The sequence below is a fragment of the Dendronephthya gigantea genome, unplaced genomic scaffold, assembly GCF_004324835.1.
Source record: "Dendronephthya gigantea isolate DGI-Jeju-01 unplaced genomic scaffold, DenGig_1.0 000028F, whole genome shotgun sequence".
NCBI lineage: Eukaryota > Metazoa > Cnidaria > Anthozoa > Malacalcyonacea > Nephtheidae > Dendronephthya > Dendronephthya gigantea.
Window position 1 is genome coordinate 1,591,385 of NW_021163038.1, and position 16,742 is coordinate 1,608,126.

Sequence of the window (16,742 nt, forward strand, 5' to 3'; positions counted from 1 at the left end):
AAGGACTTTGCCTGCATTTTTTCTCTTTTCTATTTTTCTTTTTTCTCTTTTTCTTTTTTCTTTTTCTCTTTTTTCTTTTTCTCTTTTTTCTTTTTCTCTTTTTTCTTCCTTTCTTTTTTTTTCTTTTTCTCTTTTTTCTTTTTCTCTTTTTTCTTTTTCTCTTTTTTCTTCCTTTCTTTTTTTTTCTTTTCCTCTTTTTTCTTTTTTGCTTTCTTCCTTTTTCCCTACAACATAAACGGTTACGATTTGGCCAGATTTTTCAGCTATTTTCATATAGTCTGGTATTTCGTGTCTTAGTTTCTTGCTGAAGGCATCTTTTTCTTCAAATGTATGTTCAACCAGAATTGTGTTAAAAAGAAGCGGAAGAGTAGCGATGACAAAGGCACTCGTAATTTGTGCAGGTGCTGAAAGGTTGGACTCTTTGGCTAACTTTATCACGACGAACACAAAAAGGCTAAAATTCACTACAAAATACATTCGAGCGAGGAAATAAAACAAGTATTCGTTGTACGGCAAGATTTCCTCCCGTAATTTTTCATAGAGATCCTTCGGAACTGTTCCCTTTTTGACGTTCACATCATAAATGTTCTCTTCAGAAATATCTTGCAAAGGTGATGTTTGGTTTTCATTTTCTTTTTTAGCATGGTTTTCATACTCCTTGCACACCTCATAAATTTCTGTTTTGAGTTGGAAGTACTTTGTTTCAACAGACGATCTCCAGTATTTCCAAGAGTAAACAACAAAAACAACAATCGGCGTTATAATGGGACTGTAAGATGATCCATTGAGGTAAAAACCGATGACCAAATAGAATGCAAAATTTACAAGAGCAACGAAGAAGTAGAGGATAATAAACACACTAAGTGGCAAAATAGGAACAAACAATATACGTGCAAACAGACGCGACTCACGCGAGAATGGCAACTGACATTTTTTAAGAAAGACGGTCTCTCGACTAGAAATTCGTGCGGTGAGTGTAATCCAGGTATAAATTGGAGTGAATAAAGTCGTTAAGAAAGAAGTGAAAAGAAAAGCAACTGGGCAAAAAATCAGGACAAATAAAACAAATAAAATAAAGATTGCAATTTGTTTGAGTTTCATTAAGATTTGTTTGCCCAAGTCAAAAGTCTCCGGCGAATGCGACTCTGATGAACTCTCCCCTTGTAAACTCTCTCCTGGTGAACTCTCCCCTGGTGAACTCTCCCCTGGTGAACTCTCCCCTGGTGAACTCTCCCCTGGTGAACTCTCCCCTGGTGAACTCTCCCCTGGTGAACTCTCCCCTGGTGAACTCTCCCCTGGTGAACTCTCCCCTGGTGAACTCTCCTTTGATGAACAACAACAGTTTGGTAGGTTTTTGAGCACGGTTAAAAGATACAGATAGTAGTTAATATTCAATGGTAATGTAACGATCGAAAGAGAGTCTTTGAATACATTACTTTCATTTTCATGCTCCTTAACGACATCTGTTTTACCCTCAACTGTTTCATCTTCAACTGTTTCATCCTCAACCGTTTCATCCTTATTTGTTTCACCCTTATCCGTTTCATCCTTATCCGTTTCACCCTTATCCGTTTCATCCTTATCCGTTTCACCCTTATCCGTTTCAAAGATATCAAGAAGCGTAAAAAAGAAAGCCCATATCAATGAAAGAAAAATCCAAAACGAATCTGAGAAACTAACACAGAGAATCACAGTAACTGTCAGCGAAAACGCAAATCTTCTAAAACGTTTTTTCGCTGGATCTATTGTTGCCATGATGAATGTGCTGTGGAAAATGTATGAAAGCGCCATTGGACTATCAGTAATGTTGTAATCATAACTTTCCTTCTGTTGTGATAATAGATAATTCACCACCAAAGGAAAACCAAAATAAGCAAAAAAAAATACCACGGCAAGACTTATGTAGATTTCGGAATATTCAAGTATAGTTGACGAATAGTCAGCGCAAATTGTCAGCTTTGTCTGTTGTTTGTCATTGGCTACCCTACAGCAGTTGTATTTTTTCGAATTTTTCTCATACCTGTGAGCACGGCATAACTTATAATCATGAGCTTCGTCTAGACTGAAGAGCTCATGCAGCAGAAAATCAAAAACAATTTCAGATCCATTGGTTCCGGTTGGCAAACACCCGTTCTGATCCTCCGTAACAATAATATTCACTTTTTCGATACCAGCTTTGAGTGTGGCCAGGTGATAAGATCGCGTACTAAATAAACTGGAGGAAGAGTTAAATGCGAGGCTTTCTTTTGCAATTAGTGAGATAATTGTTCGACCAATTTCGCTTGCCCAGGACCATTTGAGTTTGGAATATTTCTTACTTGAACTGACAGACACTTCTATTTCGACGACATGGGTAGTATACTTATGCATAAGAGTCAGAATTTTCTCGATATCTGACTCATTAATTCGAAGTTTGACCTGCTCGTTTTTACAGATTATGGATTGGTTGGATGTCATTTGCCCGTGGATCGTAAGATTCTTACTTCCTGATGAAGACATTGGATATCCTTGAGCAAAACGAGCCGAAGAGAAAAAAAATAAACAAGCTGCGAACGCGATGTACACAAGTGCAGTCATCTTGCATCCACTTGTAGGATATGACCAATTACAGTTCACTGAAACTTCGATTAAAACCTGCAACATTGTAATAGAAATCAGTTTGCAAGTGAGTCCATGGCTGGTCGTATTCAATGAAAAATTGCAATATTACTTCTCCTACGGTGGAGATACTTCAATTAATATTGAGGTATATTACTTGCTATGGCCATGGGTTTATTTAATTTATTATTAATAAAATATTCAGCAGTTCTCTAAAGTTATATAGAGTTCACTTTGCATATGTTTTCATTTTTATGTTTTAACCAACGTATCACGTACATGTAAAGAATCTTTCAATTTACAGAGGGTTTCAAACGGGGTATTTTAATTAGCGTTTGTATCATGGTATTTAGGAACTAGTTCTAAGACTGAAATCAGAAGTGATAGCAAAAAATCTTTGGTGCTTATATAAATGGTATCAATCGATCTTATAATTTTTTTTACAGATATAAAAGATAGAAGTCCAGATGAAATTCGCATATACACTATACCGTCTGTTTCGCGGTCATCAAGCGTTTATTTGTTGACCAGAGTTTGCAATTGTGCCAGATTGTAATTATTGCATTTATTATATTCATTTTGAAATCAATGGTGTTCCTTGCAATCTGATTGGTTAAAAATAGTGTGATTAATTCCCAAATCGCACTATTTTTGAGCGTTAATAACATCATTTATAAGGGTATGCATGAAAACACGGAGTCGGAGTTCCGGAGTACGGAGTCCCGGAGTACGGAGTCCCGGAGTGAAGTGTCCAAAACTTTAAAACACGGAGTGGTAAAAACACGGAGTGCACGTAAAAACACGGAGTCCACATAAAAACACGGAGTGCACGTAAAAACACGGAGTGCACGTAAAAACACGGAGTCCACGTAAAAACACTGAGTCCACGTAAAAACACGGAGTCCACGTAAAAACACGGAGTCGACGTAAAAACACGGAGTCCACGTAAAAATACGGAGTCCACGTAAAAACACGGTTTTTACTCAATATTTTTATTTTATGTGTGGTTGCAGGTATTCAGATCCTGTGCAGATGGCTGTGCCCTCATTGCAGGGGTGTTGGAGGGTGCCTTTTGAAAATGAGATGATTGGCAATGTGGCAATGATGAAGATTGATGATTGGTAACATTTGATATGATTCCGTTATAGGAATTGTAGAGTGCAGAATATTGTGGATAATTGTGGATTTGAAAATTATATTTATGAAATGCTACGAATATGGGTTTGTTGTTTGGCAAAACCCGGGTGCAATATGGAAATGTGTGAGATGCCTTGGCCAGAATGAATGTCGGTTATTGCCATTCTGGTCAAGTCCCTTTCGTTTGTTTTTCGTTGAAAACTGTAGTTATGTCTCATCAGGCTCCAAACATAACTAGGGAAAGCACGTTTCTAACCCGCTAGCAGGTCTTGGAACGACGTGCTCGCATATGAGATTTGTGATGATGAGCGGAAATTGTGTGACGTGAATTCGTGGTGAGATCAGTGATGATGGTGAAGTCCAAATAAACATGAGCATGCTTTTTTCCGTATGTAGTGGGCTGTTCGTTTGCTATTGGGGCTAATCCCTGAATCGATTGGTTCCTGTTCTCTGAATTGATTGGTTTCATAAAACATCCCTAATGTGTGGTGATTTTGTGAGAAAGGGTGGTATTCAATCCCACGTGTATTCCTGTTAGTGAAATTATATAAAGCGCGGCATGGGAGCGTGCCGGGGAAAATGATCATCATCATTGCCACATTGCCAATCATCTCATCTTCAAAAGGCACCCTCCAACACCCCTGCAATGAGGGCATAGCCATCTCCACAGGATCTGAATACCTGCAACCACATATAAAATAAAAATATTGAGTAAAAACCGTGTTTTTACGTGGACTCCGTGTTTTTACGTGGACTCCGTGTTTTTACGTGGACTCCGTGTTTTTACGTGGACTCCGTGTTTTTACGTGGACCCCGTGTTTTTACGTGAACTCCGTGTTTTTACGTGGACTCCGTGTTTTTACCACTCCGTGTTTTAAAGTTTTGGACACTTCACTCCGGGACTCCGTACTCCGGGACTCCGTACTCCGGAACTCCGACTCCGTGTTTTCATGCATACCATTTATAAGCCAATAAGATTGAAACTCTGCACCACAATAACCAATCAGATTTAGTATTTCAGTGTAACTATCCAATCAAATTACAGGGGAAATGGAACAAAAGTTTATTATTTTGAATTTTTAAATGCCCCGCAAAATTTCTTGAGAAAAATAAATGAAAATTACCCACATTTTACACCGTTTACGGTTCTTTCAGCCAATAAACCATTTTGAATTTGTTTAATCTTTTGTATGATTTCAAAATGAATATAATAAAGTGGAAATTGCACTTTGTGTCGTGCCATTTTGGTGTGAAATCAAACTTTTCATTACAAATTGCACTCCCGCTTCGCGGTCGTGTGATTTTGTAATCACGCGTTTGATTTCACACCAAATTGCACTCCACTCAGTGCAATTACCATTATTAATCTCTCGAGCATTTATTGATTTCGCAATTCTGCTTTGAGATATTTAAAATAAGATAGTTGTAATCACGCGTTGATTTCCCGCCAAAATTGCACGACACTCAGTGCAATTAGACATTATTAATCTCTTGTGGAAATTTACTGATTTTGCGAGATGTTTAAAATAATTACGTAATTTAAGATGCTTATGATTTTAGATTTGACTGCTTAAATATGCTTACTTGAGAGCATTATTACTAAAGAATGGACGACTTGCGCTTTAGACGAATTTTCGATCGAAGTAACAAGAAGAGAATAAATAATCACAGCTAGAAAGATCTCACTTAAATTGGTGCAAATGAAAAGTTTGGCTGCGAAATTTGTAATATTGCCCTTTTTATCTCCGAGGTAAGAAATTAGTCTAAAGAGAAAATCGTCCAGTAAAAAATGGTATCAAAACCAGCCAACAAATAATAATTAATTCTAGCCATATGGCTATTTATTTTATTATTGTTGTTAATGGCTCGTGTTAACGGACCGAAAGCTTTGCAGCATTAAATACTTACGCGGTGTACCTACAACTACAAGCTAAATTACTTATTGATGTCACCATGCGAACGTACAAGAATATTATTTAAACTTAGTCGATATATCTAGAGTTATAATTCTAGAATTAGCAAAAAATTTCAATTAAAATCCTAATGTTTCTGTTATGTTTTAAAGACTTTTTGTTTTACGTTCACATTTTGCTGTACACATGGCGCAATTATAGTGTAAATTTTACTAAATCGTACCTCAACAGTGGTGATCGATGTATAATTTAAGCTTGATTCAATAATCGTACAGTTCTACTGTAGCTGATTTTTTTAATGAAAATGATCAATCCACGCAGTCGTGTTTGTGAATTAACACTAGCAGTAACCAAACGGTCTTTTATACCCTTCACTGTAGGAGTGCATATCAGCAAGTTGAAACAATGCGATCAACTCAACATTTGAATACATTCAATCAAATGTGTCAATTATTATAGTCATGTTTGACTGTCGCACTAAATTAATGTATCTTCAATAAATATTTGTCCAATGAATATATCTTCATATATTACTGACTTATTCTTCACCTAGATCGAATGGTCCGGAGTTTCATTTCTGAATCAGTGTATTTCAAAAACCAGCAGCAGATTGAAACAAAAAACGAAAGTGAAAGAAACTAAAATGCAAGTAAATATGGCAACTAAAAAAACAACTCAAGTATCGCGAAAATTCTTGTCACAACCGCTTCTCGCTAAGCACTACCTTAATTCAATATTTATGCTTCAGTACAATAAGCTTCATGATCGCCAATTTAACTACGCAGAGATATCTAAAGTATGTATCAACGATGTATACAAATGCTTAAATGACAGACGCGTTAGCGTATCAAACAGCGTGCGTTTGGGGTGTGTAAGGGGTGTGTGTGACACACCTATCTTTTCAGAATCGTCGCCTTCGTCGGTAAACAGATTACTGATATTTTCAGCAATCAACAAAAGGACATGAACTGATATTTTCAGTAATTTGTGATCAATCAAAACGGACGAACGTGAACAACAGTGACCGTTCAAAATATAGCTATGTTTGCATGCTTGAAGAGAATAGTATACTAAATTATAATAAGAGTAATCTTAACAACCAAATGGCACATGATGTTACAATGATTTTGTTAAAAATTTACTGCATTGTAAACGTTTTCTACGTAAATTATGCTACGCGACTATGTTCACAAGCCCAGTTGAACAAATTTGAAAAGGCATAAATGCATGCATGGAAGTGATATCGAAATGACTCAAGCGCTTTTCAAGCTAAAAAGTTAGGCCAAAACGTTTTAAGAGAACTGACAAAATAGTCGATAAATACTTACCTTTATACACGTAACACCGATGTAAGCGTGATGAATACTTGTACAATACAGTCACACACAAATGTTTGTTCTCTTCCCCCAAAGATCCAGTTTGCGCTATTCGAGAATAAGCTGTAGCTTTAAAGTCTATAACTATATGTTTTTTATAAGCAAGACCTTCGAAAACAACGCAGTTTAGTTAAAAAGCAACAATGCGTAGGTTCATTTCAAAAACATCAAATTTTCTTTGTAATTCTATAATCACTCATTGCGGGAGGTCGTTCTTATTTGAATGCTTTTTTTTTCCATCGGAATAATTGGTATGTTTTACTTTTATTTTCGAATCATCTGAGTCTCGTATAAGCAAGTGCAAGACCATGCATGGAGCTGTATATATGTTTGATGTACTTTCTATTGAGATCATGCATGCTGGGATATATAGTGCATGTATACATCCATATACAGTCAGAAGTTTTATGATTTAATAAATTTTCATTGCTAACATAGCTATATTGCTGTAGAATATTATTGCATGACTGTGTATGCATGAGTATTTGACACGCTGAGGGGGTGTGTTAAGAGTATATTAAGCTTTGGTTAACTTTCTAAATATAATTTTGTATCAGACCGTGAGAACTTATATTGACTGTCTTTCACCATTAGCCATTATATTGACAATTCGAAAAATTTCTTATAACTGTCAAAAACTACAATACAATAATATAGTTGTAGCTACTTTAGCAAGCATAGCGTCCTACTAGACTAAATTTTATTTATTATGAAATTTGATAGCCTCCAATTCCCGGTATTTGGAAATTGATTCCAAGAAATGAGGCGTGTAGCAAAGACTAAAATAAAAACATCTGTAAATCTTCGGTTCTTATATTTTTTTACAAATTTAAAAGAATGGCCTTGAAACAGACAATTAATAGTTATTGTCAAAAACGAAATGGAAGTTATAACCATATATGATCTTAGTATATATCTTTATTATATAATACAACAGTAAAGGCCTTGGCAAACCTTTATTTCATATATAATATTGCTGCAGATATCAATCAAGTATGTATATTGGGTGCATAAATATTCTTTCAACTATATTTTTGGACCTGATTTCCGAATTTGTATATGCTAAAGAGCACCGGTCAAGAGGTTGTGAAATCGAAACTGATAGCGGTTCAAATGCTTTAACAGAAAAACGAAAGAGACATTGTTAATTTAATACAGAGTGAGCGCTAATTCAAAAATATCAGTTACAGTTTTAAAATTTATCATTTCAGATAATTCTAAATATCAAAATGTGTTTAATAAGGTATCATCACGGTTGCCGTTCGCTTCCGAACGGAATGTTATGAACTTCGAACGACAATGAGAACGACAACATAATAATCAAATCGAAAACATCTTAAGAATGTCTGTCAGAGTCAGTGAGACTGAGTTTCGACAGAGGACTCTTTAGCCACTCCATTCTGATATTTACATCAGCAATTTACAGGATGATTTACGATAGATGACAAATTCCAATTGGTATAAAAGTTACCAATTCTTACCCTAACAGTGTCGATGTATGACTCAATCTTATTGATTGTGAGATAAAACTAAGCCTTAATTCACTACGCGGAAGTGTAAGTTCGAAAACAATGCGATTAACTCAACATTTGCATGCAGTCAAAAAAGATACCAATTATTACACATAGCGGTTAGCGTCGATCTCGATCCATCGATCTCGATCCTTCCAGACTGACCTTTTGGCACTGAACTGGCTGAGGTACATGGTCTATAACTAAGTTGCGCGCGAAGCACTGTCTTTTCAATTCATACTTCCATTACGCAAATCGAATTTAAATATGCGGAATTATCTAAAACATGTATCAACGATCGAACAGATCGATGTTTAGAATGAGGACGCGTATCAAACAGCGTATGTGAGGGGTGTGTATATGTGAGGGGTGTGTGAGGAGTGTATGAGGGGTGTTTTAGGGGTGTGTGAGGGGGCATAATAACTATTATAAAAGTGCATGGTCGTTAAATTGTTTTCAGTCATATAGAATAAATAGATCAAATAATAAATAAATGTCAATTATTTCTCCGTTTTTAGTATAGATACACGCGAAAGTCCCTAGCTTCTAAAGAAAAATCATATATAAGAGTTGCTACAGGATTAATTTGAAGTCTTGTGTTGGTTAACTTTCTAAATATAGGTTTGAGACCTTGAGAATTTTCTCATATCCCATCAAAACCATTGTGCATTGAAAATTCGAGAACATTCCCCAAGTGACAAAAAAAATACTAGTTCTGTTAACTCTGATTGCTTGGACACTTTCATAGAGTCCATTTTCTTGAAATAGAATCATGACAATAAACATAATAAAAGTGTAAATACAAATGAAGAGGAGTCTTCGGAAGAAACGAAACAGGAAATAATCTAAAAGAAGAACTATTCTGCTGACTTTTTAAATAGTTCTTTTGGATATAGTGTGGTCCATAATAACATAATTATGCTTGTCTTTATCTACACTATACAGCATGTTCAATAACACCCCCAATTATTTTAATGCGCTGTCTAACTGCGCAACTAAATTTCTTATAATTGTCAAAAACTACGCTACTATAATATAGTTGTAGCTACTTTGGCGACCATAGCGTCCTACTAAACTTTTATATATTATGAAATTTGATAGCCTCCAATTCCCGGTATTTGGAAATTGATTCTATGAAATGAGACGTGTAGCAAAGACTAAAATAAAAACATCTGTAAATCTTCGATTCTTATATTTTTTTTACAAATTTAAAAGAATGGCCTTGCATGAAACAGACAATTAATAGTTATTGTCAAAAACGAAATCGAAGTTATAACCATATATGATCTCAGTATATCTTTATTATATAATACAACAGTAATAGGCCTTGGGAAACCTTTATTTCATATATATTGCTGCAGATATCAATCAAGTATGTATATTGGGTGCATAAATATTCTTTCAACTATATTTTTGGACCTGATTTTCAGTTCCAGATTCTTCGGAATTTCTATATGCTAAAGAGGTTGTGAAATCGAACCTGATAGCGGTTCAAATGCTTTAACAGAAAAACGAAAGAGACATTGTTAATTTAATACAGAGTGAGCGCTAATTCAAAAATATCAGTTACAGTTTTAAAATTTATCATTTCAGATAATTCTAAATATCAAAATGTGTTTAATAAGGTATCATCACGGTTGCCGTTCGCTTCCGAACGGAATGTTATGAACTTCGAACGACAATAAGAACGACAACATAATAATCAAATCAAAAACATCTTAAGAATGTCTGTCAGAGTCAGTGAGACTGAGTTTCGACAGAGGACTCTTTAGCCACTCCATTCTGATATTCACATCAGCAATTTACAGGATGATTTACGATAGATGACAAATTCCAATTGCTATAAAAGTTACCAATTCTTACCTTAACAGTGTCGATGTATGACTCAATCTTTATTCAACAGTGGTACAGTCCTACTCAGTTCAATCTTCTCAGGCTTGATTGTGAGATAAAACTAAGCCTTAATTCACTACGCGGAAGTGTAAGTTCAAAAAATGCGATTAACTCAACATTTGCATATACAGTCAAAAAAGATACCAATTATTACATATAGCGGTTAGCGTCGGAATGTCTTACTTTGATGACTTAAGAAAATTAGCATAGAAGTTATATAATTTTTTTTTATCGATATCCTCGTTTTCTCGTTTAAAGATTTCCCGATAACATATCTTTACATTATTGACTTATGTAATGTAATTGATCTCGATCTTTCCAGAATCTTTTGGCACTGAACTGGCTGAAGTACATGGTCTATAACTAAGTTGCGCGCGTAAGCACTGTCTTTTCAATTCATACTTCCATTACGCAATTCGAATTTAAATATGCTGAATTATCTAAAACATGTATCAACGATCGAACAGATCGATGTTTAGAATGAGGACGCGTATCAAACAGCGTATGTGAGGGGTGTGTATATGTGAGGGGTGTGTGAGGAGTGTATGAGGGGTGTTTTAGGGGTGTGTGAGGGGGCATAATAACTATTATAAAAGTGGTCGTTAAATTGTTTTCAGTCATATAGAATAAATAGATTAAATAATAAATAAATGTCAATTATTTCTCCGTTTTTAGTATAGATACACGCGAAAGTCCCTAGCTTCTAAAGAAAAATCATATATAAGAGTTGCTACAGGATTAATTTGAAGTCTTGTGTTGGTTAACTTTCTAAATATAGGTTTGAGACCTTGAGAATTTTCTCATATCCCATCAAAACCATTGTGCATTGAAAATTCGAGAACATTCCCCAAGTGACAAAAAAAATACTAGTTCTGTTAACTCTGATTGCTTGGACACTTTCATAGAGTCCATTTTCTTGAACCAGAATCATGACAATAAACATAATAAAAGTGTAAATACAAATGAAGAGGAGTCTTCGGAAGAAACGAAACAGGAAATAATCTAAAAGAAGAACTATTCTGCTGACTTTTTAAATAGTTCTTTTGGATATAATGTGGTCCATAATAACATAATTATGCTTGTCTTTATCTACACTATACAGCATGTTCAATAACACCCCCAATTATTTTAATGCGCTGTCTAACTGCGCAACTAAATTTCTTATAATTGTCAAAAACTACGCTACTATAATATAGTTGTAGCTACTTTGGCGACCATAGCGTCCTACTAAACTAAATTTTATATATTATGAAATTTGATAGCCTCCAATTCCCGGTATTTGGAAATTGATTCTATGAAATGAGACGTGTAGCAAAGACTAAAATAAAAACATCTGTAAATCTTCGATTCTTATATTTTTTTACAAATTTAAAAGAATGGCCTTGCATGAAACAGACAATTAATAGTTATTGTCAAAAACGAAATCGAAGTTATAACCATATATGATCTCAGTATATCTTTATTATATAATACAACAGTAATAGGCCTTGGGAAACCTTTATTTCATATATATTGCTGCAGATATCAATCAAGTATGTATATTGGGTGCATAAATATTCTTTCAACTATATTTTTGGACCTGATTTTCAGTTCCAGATTCTTCGGAATTTCTATATGCTAAAGAGGTTGTGAAATCGAACCTGATAGCGGTTCAAATGCTTTAACAGAAAAACGAAAGAGACATTGTTAATTTAATACAGAGTGAGCGCTAATTCAAAAATATCAGTTACAGTTTTAAAATTTATCATTTCAGATAATTCTAAATATCAAAATGTGTTTAATAAGGTATCATCACGGTTGCCGTTCGCTTCCGAACGGAATGTTATGAACTTCGAACGACAATAAGAACGACAACATAATAATCAAATCAAAAACATCTTAAGAATGTCTGTCAGAGTCAGTGAGACTGAGTTTCGACAGAGGACTCTTTAGCCACTCCATTCTGATATTCACATCAGCAATTTACAGGATGATTTACGATAGATGACAAATTCCAATTGCTATAAAAGTTACCAATTCTTACCTTAACAGTGTCGATGTATGACTCAATCTTTATTCAACAGTGGTACAGTCCTACTCAGTTCAATCTTCTCAGGCTTGATTGTGAGATAAAACTAAGCCTTAATTCACTACGCGGAAGTGTAAGTTCGAAAAAAATGCGATTAACTCAACATTTGCATATACAGTCAAAAAAGATACCAATTATTACATATAGCGGTTAGCGTCGGAATGTCTTACTTGATGACTTAAGAAAATTAGCATAGAAGTTATATAATTTTTTTTATCGATATCCTCGTTTTCTCGTTTAAAGATTTCCCGATAACATATCTTTACATTATTGACTTATGTAATGTAATTGATCTCGATCTTTCCAGAATCTTTTGGCACTGAACTGGCTGAAGTACATGGTCTATAACTAAGTTGCGCGCGTAAGCACTGTCTTTTCAATTCATACTTCCATTACGCAAATCGAATTTAAATATGCTGAATTATCTAAAACATGTATCAACGATCGAACAGATCGATGTTTAGAATGAGGACGCGTATCAAACAGCGTATGTGAGGGGTGTGTATATGTGAGGGGTGTGTGAGGAGTGTATGAGGGGTGTTTTAGGGGTGTGTGAGGGGGCATAATAACTATTATAAAAGTGGTCGTTAAATTGTTTTCAGTCATATAGAATAAATAGATTAAATAATAAATAAATGTCAATTATTTCTCCGTTTTTAGTATAGATACACGCGAAAGTCCCTACCTTCTAAAGAAAAATCATATATAAGAGTTGCTACAGGATTAATTTGAAGTCTTGTGTTGGTTAACTTTCTAAATATAGGTTTGAGACCTTGAGAATTTTCTCATATCCCATCAAAACCATTGTGCATTGAAAATTCGAGACCATTCCCCAAGTGACAAAAAAATACTAGTTCTGTTAACTCTGATCCCTTGGACACTTTCATAGAGTCCATTTTCTTGAACCAGAATTATGACAATAAACATAATAAAAGTGTAAATACAAATGAAGAGGAGTCTTCCGAAGAAACGAAACACGAAATAATCTAAAAGAAGAACTATTCTGCTGACTTTAAATAGTTTTTGGATATAGTGGTCCATAATACATAATTATGCTTGTCTTTATCTACACTATACAGCATGTTCAATAACACCCCCAATTATTTTAATGCGCTGTCTAACTGCGCAACTAAATTTCTTATAACTGTCAAAAACTACGCTACAATAATATAGTTGTAGCTCTTTGGCGACCATAGCGTCCTACTAAACTAAATTTTATATATTATGAAATTTGATAGCCTCCAATTCCCGGTATTTGGAAATTGATTCTAAGAAATGAGACGTGTAGCAAAAACTAAAATAAAAACATCTGTAAATCTTCGGTTCGTATATTTTTTTACAAATTTAAAAGAATGGTCTTGCATGAAACAGACAATTAATAGTTATTGTCAAAAACGAAATCGAAGTTATAACCATATATGATCTCAGTATATATCTTTATTATATAATACAACAGTAAAGGCCTTGGGAAACCTTTATTTCATATATATTGCTGCAGATATCAATCAAGTATGTATATTGGGGGCATAAATATTCTTTCAACTATATTTTTGGACCTAATTCTGAGTTATAGATCTTCGGAATTTCTATATGCTAAAGAGCATCAGTCAAGAGGCTGTGAAATCGAACCTGATAGCGGTTCAAATGCTTTAATAGAAAAACGAAAGAGACATGCATTTTCAATTTAATACAGTGTGGGTGCTAATTCAATATCAGTTACAGTTTTCAAATTTATCGTTTCAGATAATTTTAAAAATCAAAATGTGTTAAACCGTGTTTAATAAGGTATCATAACAGTTGCCTTTCGCTTCCGAACGGAATGTTATGAACTTCGAACGACAATAAGAACGACAACATAATAATCAAATCGAAAACATCTTAAGAATGTCTGTCAGAGTCAGTGAGACTGAGTTTCGACAGAGGTTCAACAGAGTCTCAGCACGGTTCGACCTCCGTCTGTTTTCGGTTCAACCAAGGTTGACCTAATTTAACCGCGGTTTTTGTTAGATTATTTATGGACAGTGCTTTATATATACGCTGCAAACTCTTTAGCCACTCCATTCTGATATTCATATCAGCAATTTATAGGATGATTTACAATAGATGACAAATTCCAATTGATATAAAAGTTACCAATTCTTACCTTTACAGGGTCGATGTATGATTCAATCTTAATTCAACAGTAGTCCTACTCAGTTCAATCTTCTCAGACTTGATTGTGAGATAACACTAAGCCTTAATTCACTACACGAGAGTGTAAGTTCGAAAACAATGCGATTAACTCAACATTTGCATACAGTCAAAAAAGATACCAATTATTACACATAGCGGTTAGCGTCGGAATGTCTCACTTTGATGACATATCTTTACATTACTGACTTATGTAATGTAATCCATCTCGATCCTTCCAGACTGACCTTTTGGCACTGAACTGGCTGATGTATATGGTCTATAACTAAGTTGCGCGCGTAAGCACTGTCTTTTCAATTCATACTTGCATTACGCAAATCGAATTTAAATATGCTGAATTATCTAAAACATGTATCAATGATCGAACAGATCGATGTTTAGAATGAGGAGGCGTATCAAACAGCGTATGTGAGGGGTGTGTATATGTGAGGGGTGTGTGAGGAGTGTATGAGGGGTGTTTTCGGGGTGTGTGAGGGGGCATAATAACTATTATAAAAGTGGTCGTTAAATTGTTTTCAGTCATATAGAATAAATAGATTAAATGATAAATAAATGTCAATTATTTCTCCGTTTTCAGTATAGATAGCTACACGCGAAGTCCCTAGCTTCTAATGAAAAATCATATATAAGATTTGCTAAAGGATTAATACGAAGTCTTGTGTTGGTTAACTTTCTAAATATAGGTTTGAGACCTTGAGAACTTTCTCATATCCCATCAAAACCATTGTGCATTGAAAATTCGAGAACATTCCCCAAGTGACAAAAAAATACTATTTCTGTTAACGCTGATTGCTTGGAAACTTTCAAAGAGTCCATTTTCTTGAACCAGAATCATGACAATAAACATAATCGAAGTGTAAATACAGCTAGATTAAGAGAAGTCTTCCGAAGAAACGAAACAAGAGATAGTCTAAGGGAAGAACTATTCTGCATGCTGACTTTTTAAATAGTTGTTTTGAAATTATTGTCTCGTCAGTTTTTTCATCAAATTTGTTAGCGAGTTCTTGTCCTGTCCATATATAGAAATTTTGGATAGTGTTGTCCGTGATAACATATCGCTTGTCTTTATATCTACACTATGCAGATATGTTCAATAACACTCCCAAATATTTTAATGTGCTGTCTAACTGCGCAATATTCTATTAATTTTAGTGCTGTGCTACGAAAACTAGAAGATTTGATGAGAATTTTTATTTGTTGAGAATTTTCCAAATTATATGTTGAAAAATATAATTTCCTGGCGCTTTTACATTTTAGTAATAATCGTTCTTATAATATGTTCTGTATTTACTCTGCTAATCCACTGTAATCGGACGATTGCTACTCCGACCGACGTGCTAATTAAACCATACGTTTTCCGTTGTCGGTAGCCATACATATCATGTCTCGTATTTTTTGAACAATGTTTCGTTTGGTTTCCATGATGCATTCACATCTGGTTAAAAGTATTTTATGTTTATTCGGTTCAGACTACTGTTGCCTTTGGTACAATCAGACGTTATCCATTAAGATTATTGTTTCAGACAACTTAAAACTTAAAAGGAGGAAGCCGTGAAAACGCTAACTTTAGGTGGCTCATAAAACAGGACATAATTGGATCGTAAACCAGCTAGGATGCTAGAGGATAATTCTGCCACTTTTTATAACAAATATAGCGTTCATGCATGGCCAGAAATCGCGGACAATTAATATGCCGCTTGCCAAGAAATTGCATAGATGCAAATTTCAAGTGAATGTTTGTGAATATGTATTTCTTACAATTTTCTTTGCCGTAGTATTTCTTTGCCGTAGTATCATTCATTGTACACACAAAAATATCATGGGCATGCATGGGCAAAAATATCATATGTAATTTTAACACTTCACTTGATGGAGATAAATAACAGAAGTTTCATGATGTTCATGGAGAATCGAGTGGAACAATGCAACCATTCTGGTGTTAACAAATATGTTTAAATAGTCGTAGAAAATATGCGTCGTAAATCCTCTATTCCTCCTCTATATTTCTTCATAACCCTTTATTTTTCTTTGTTATTTAGACAAAGACATGCTCTCG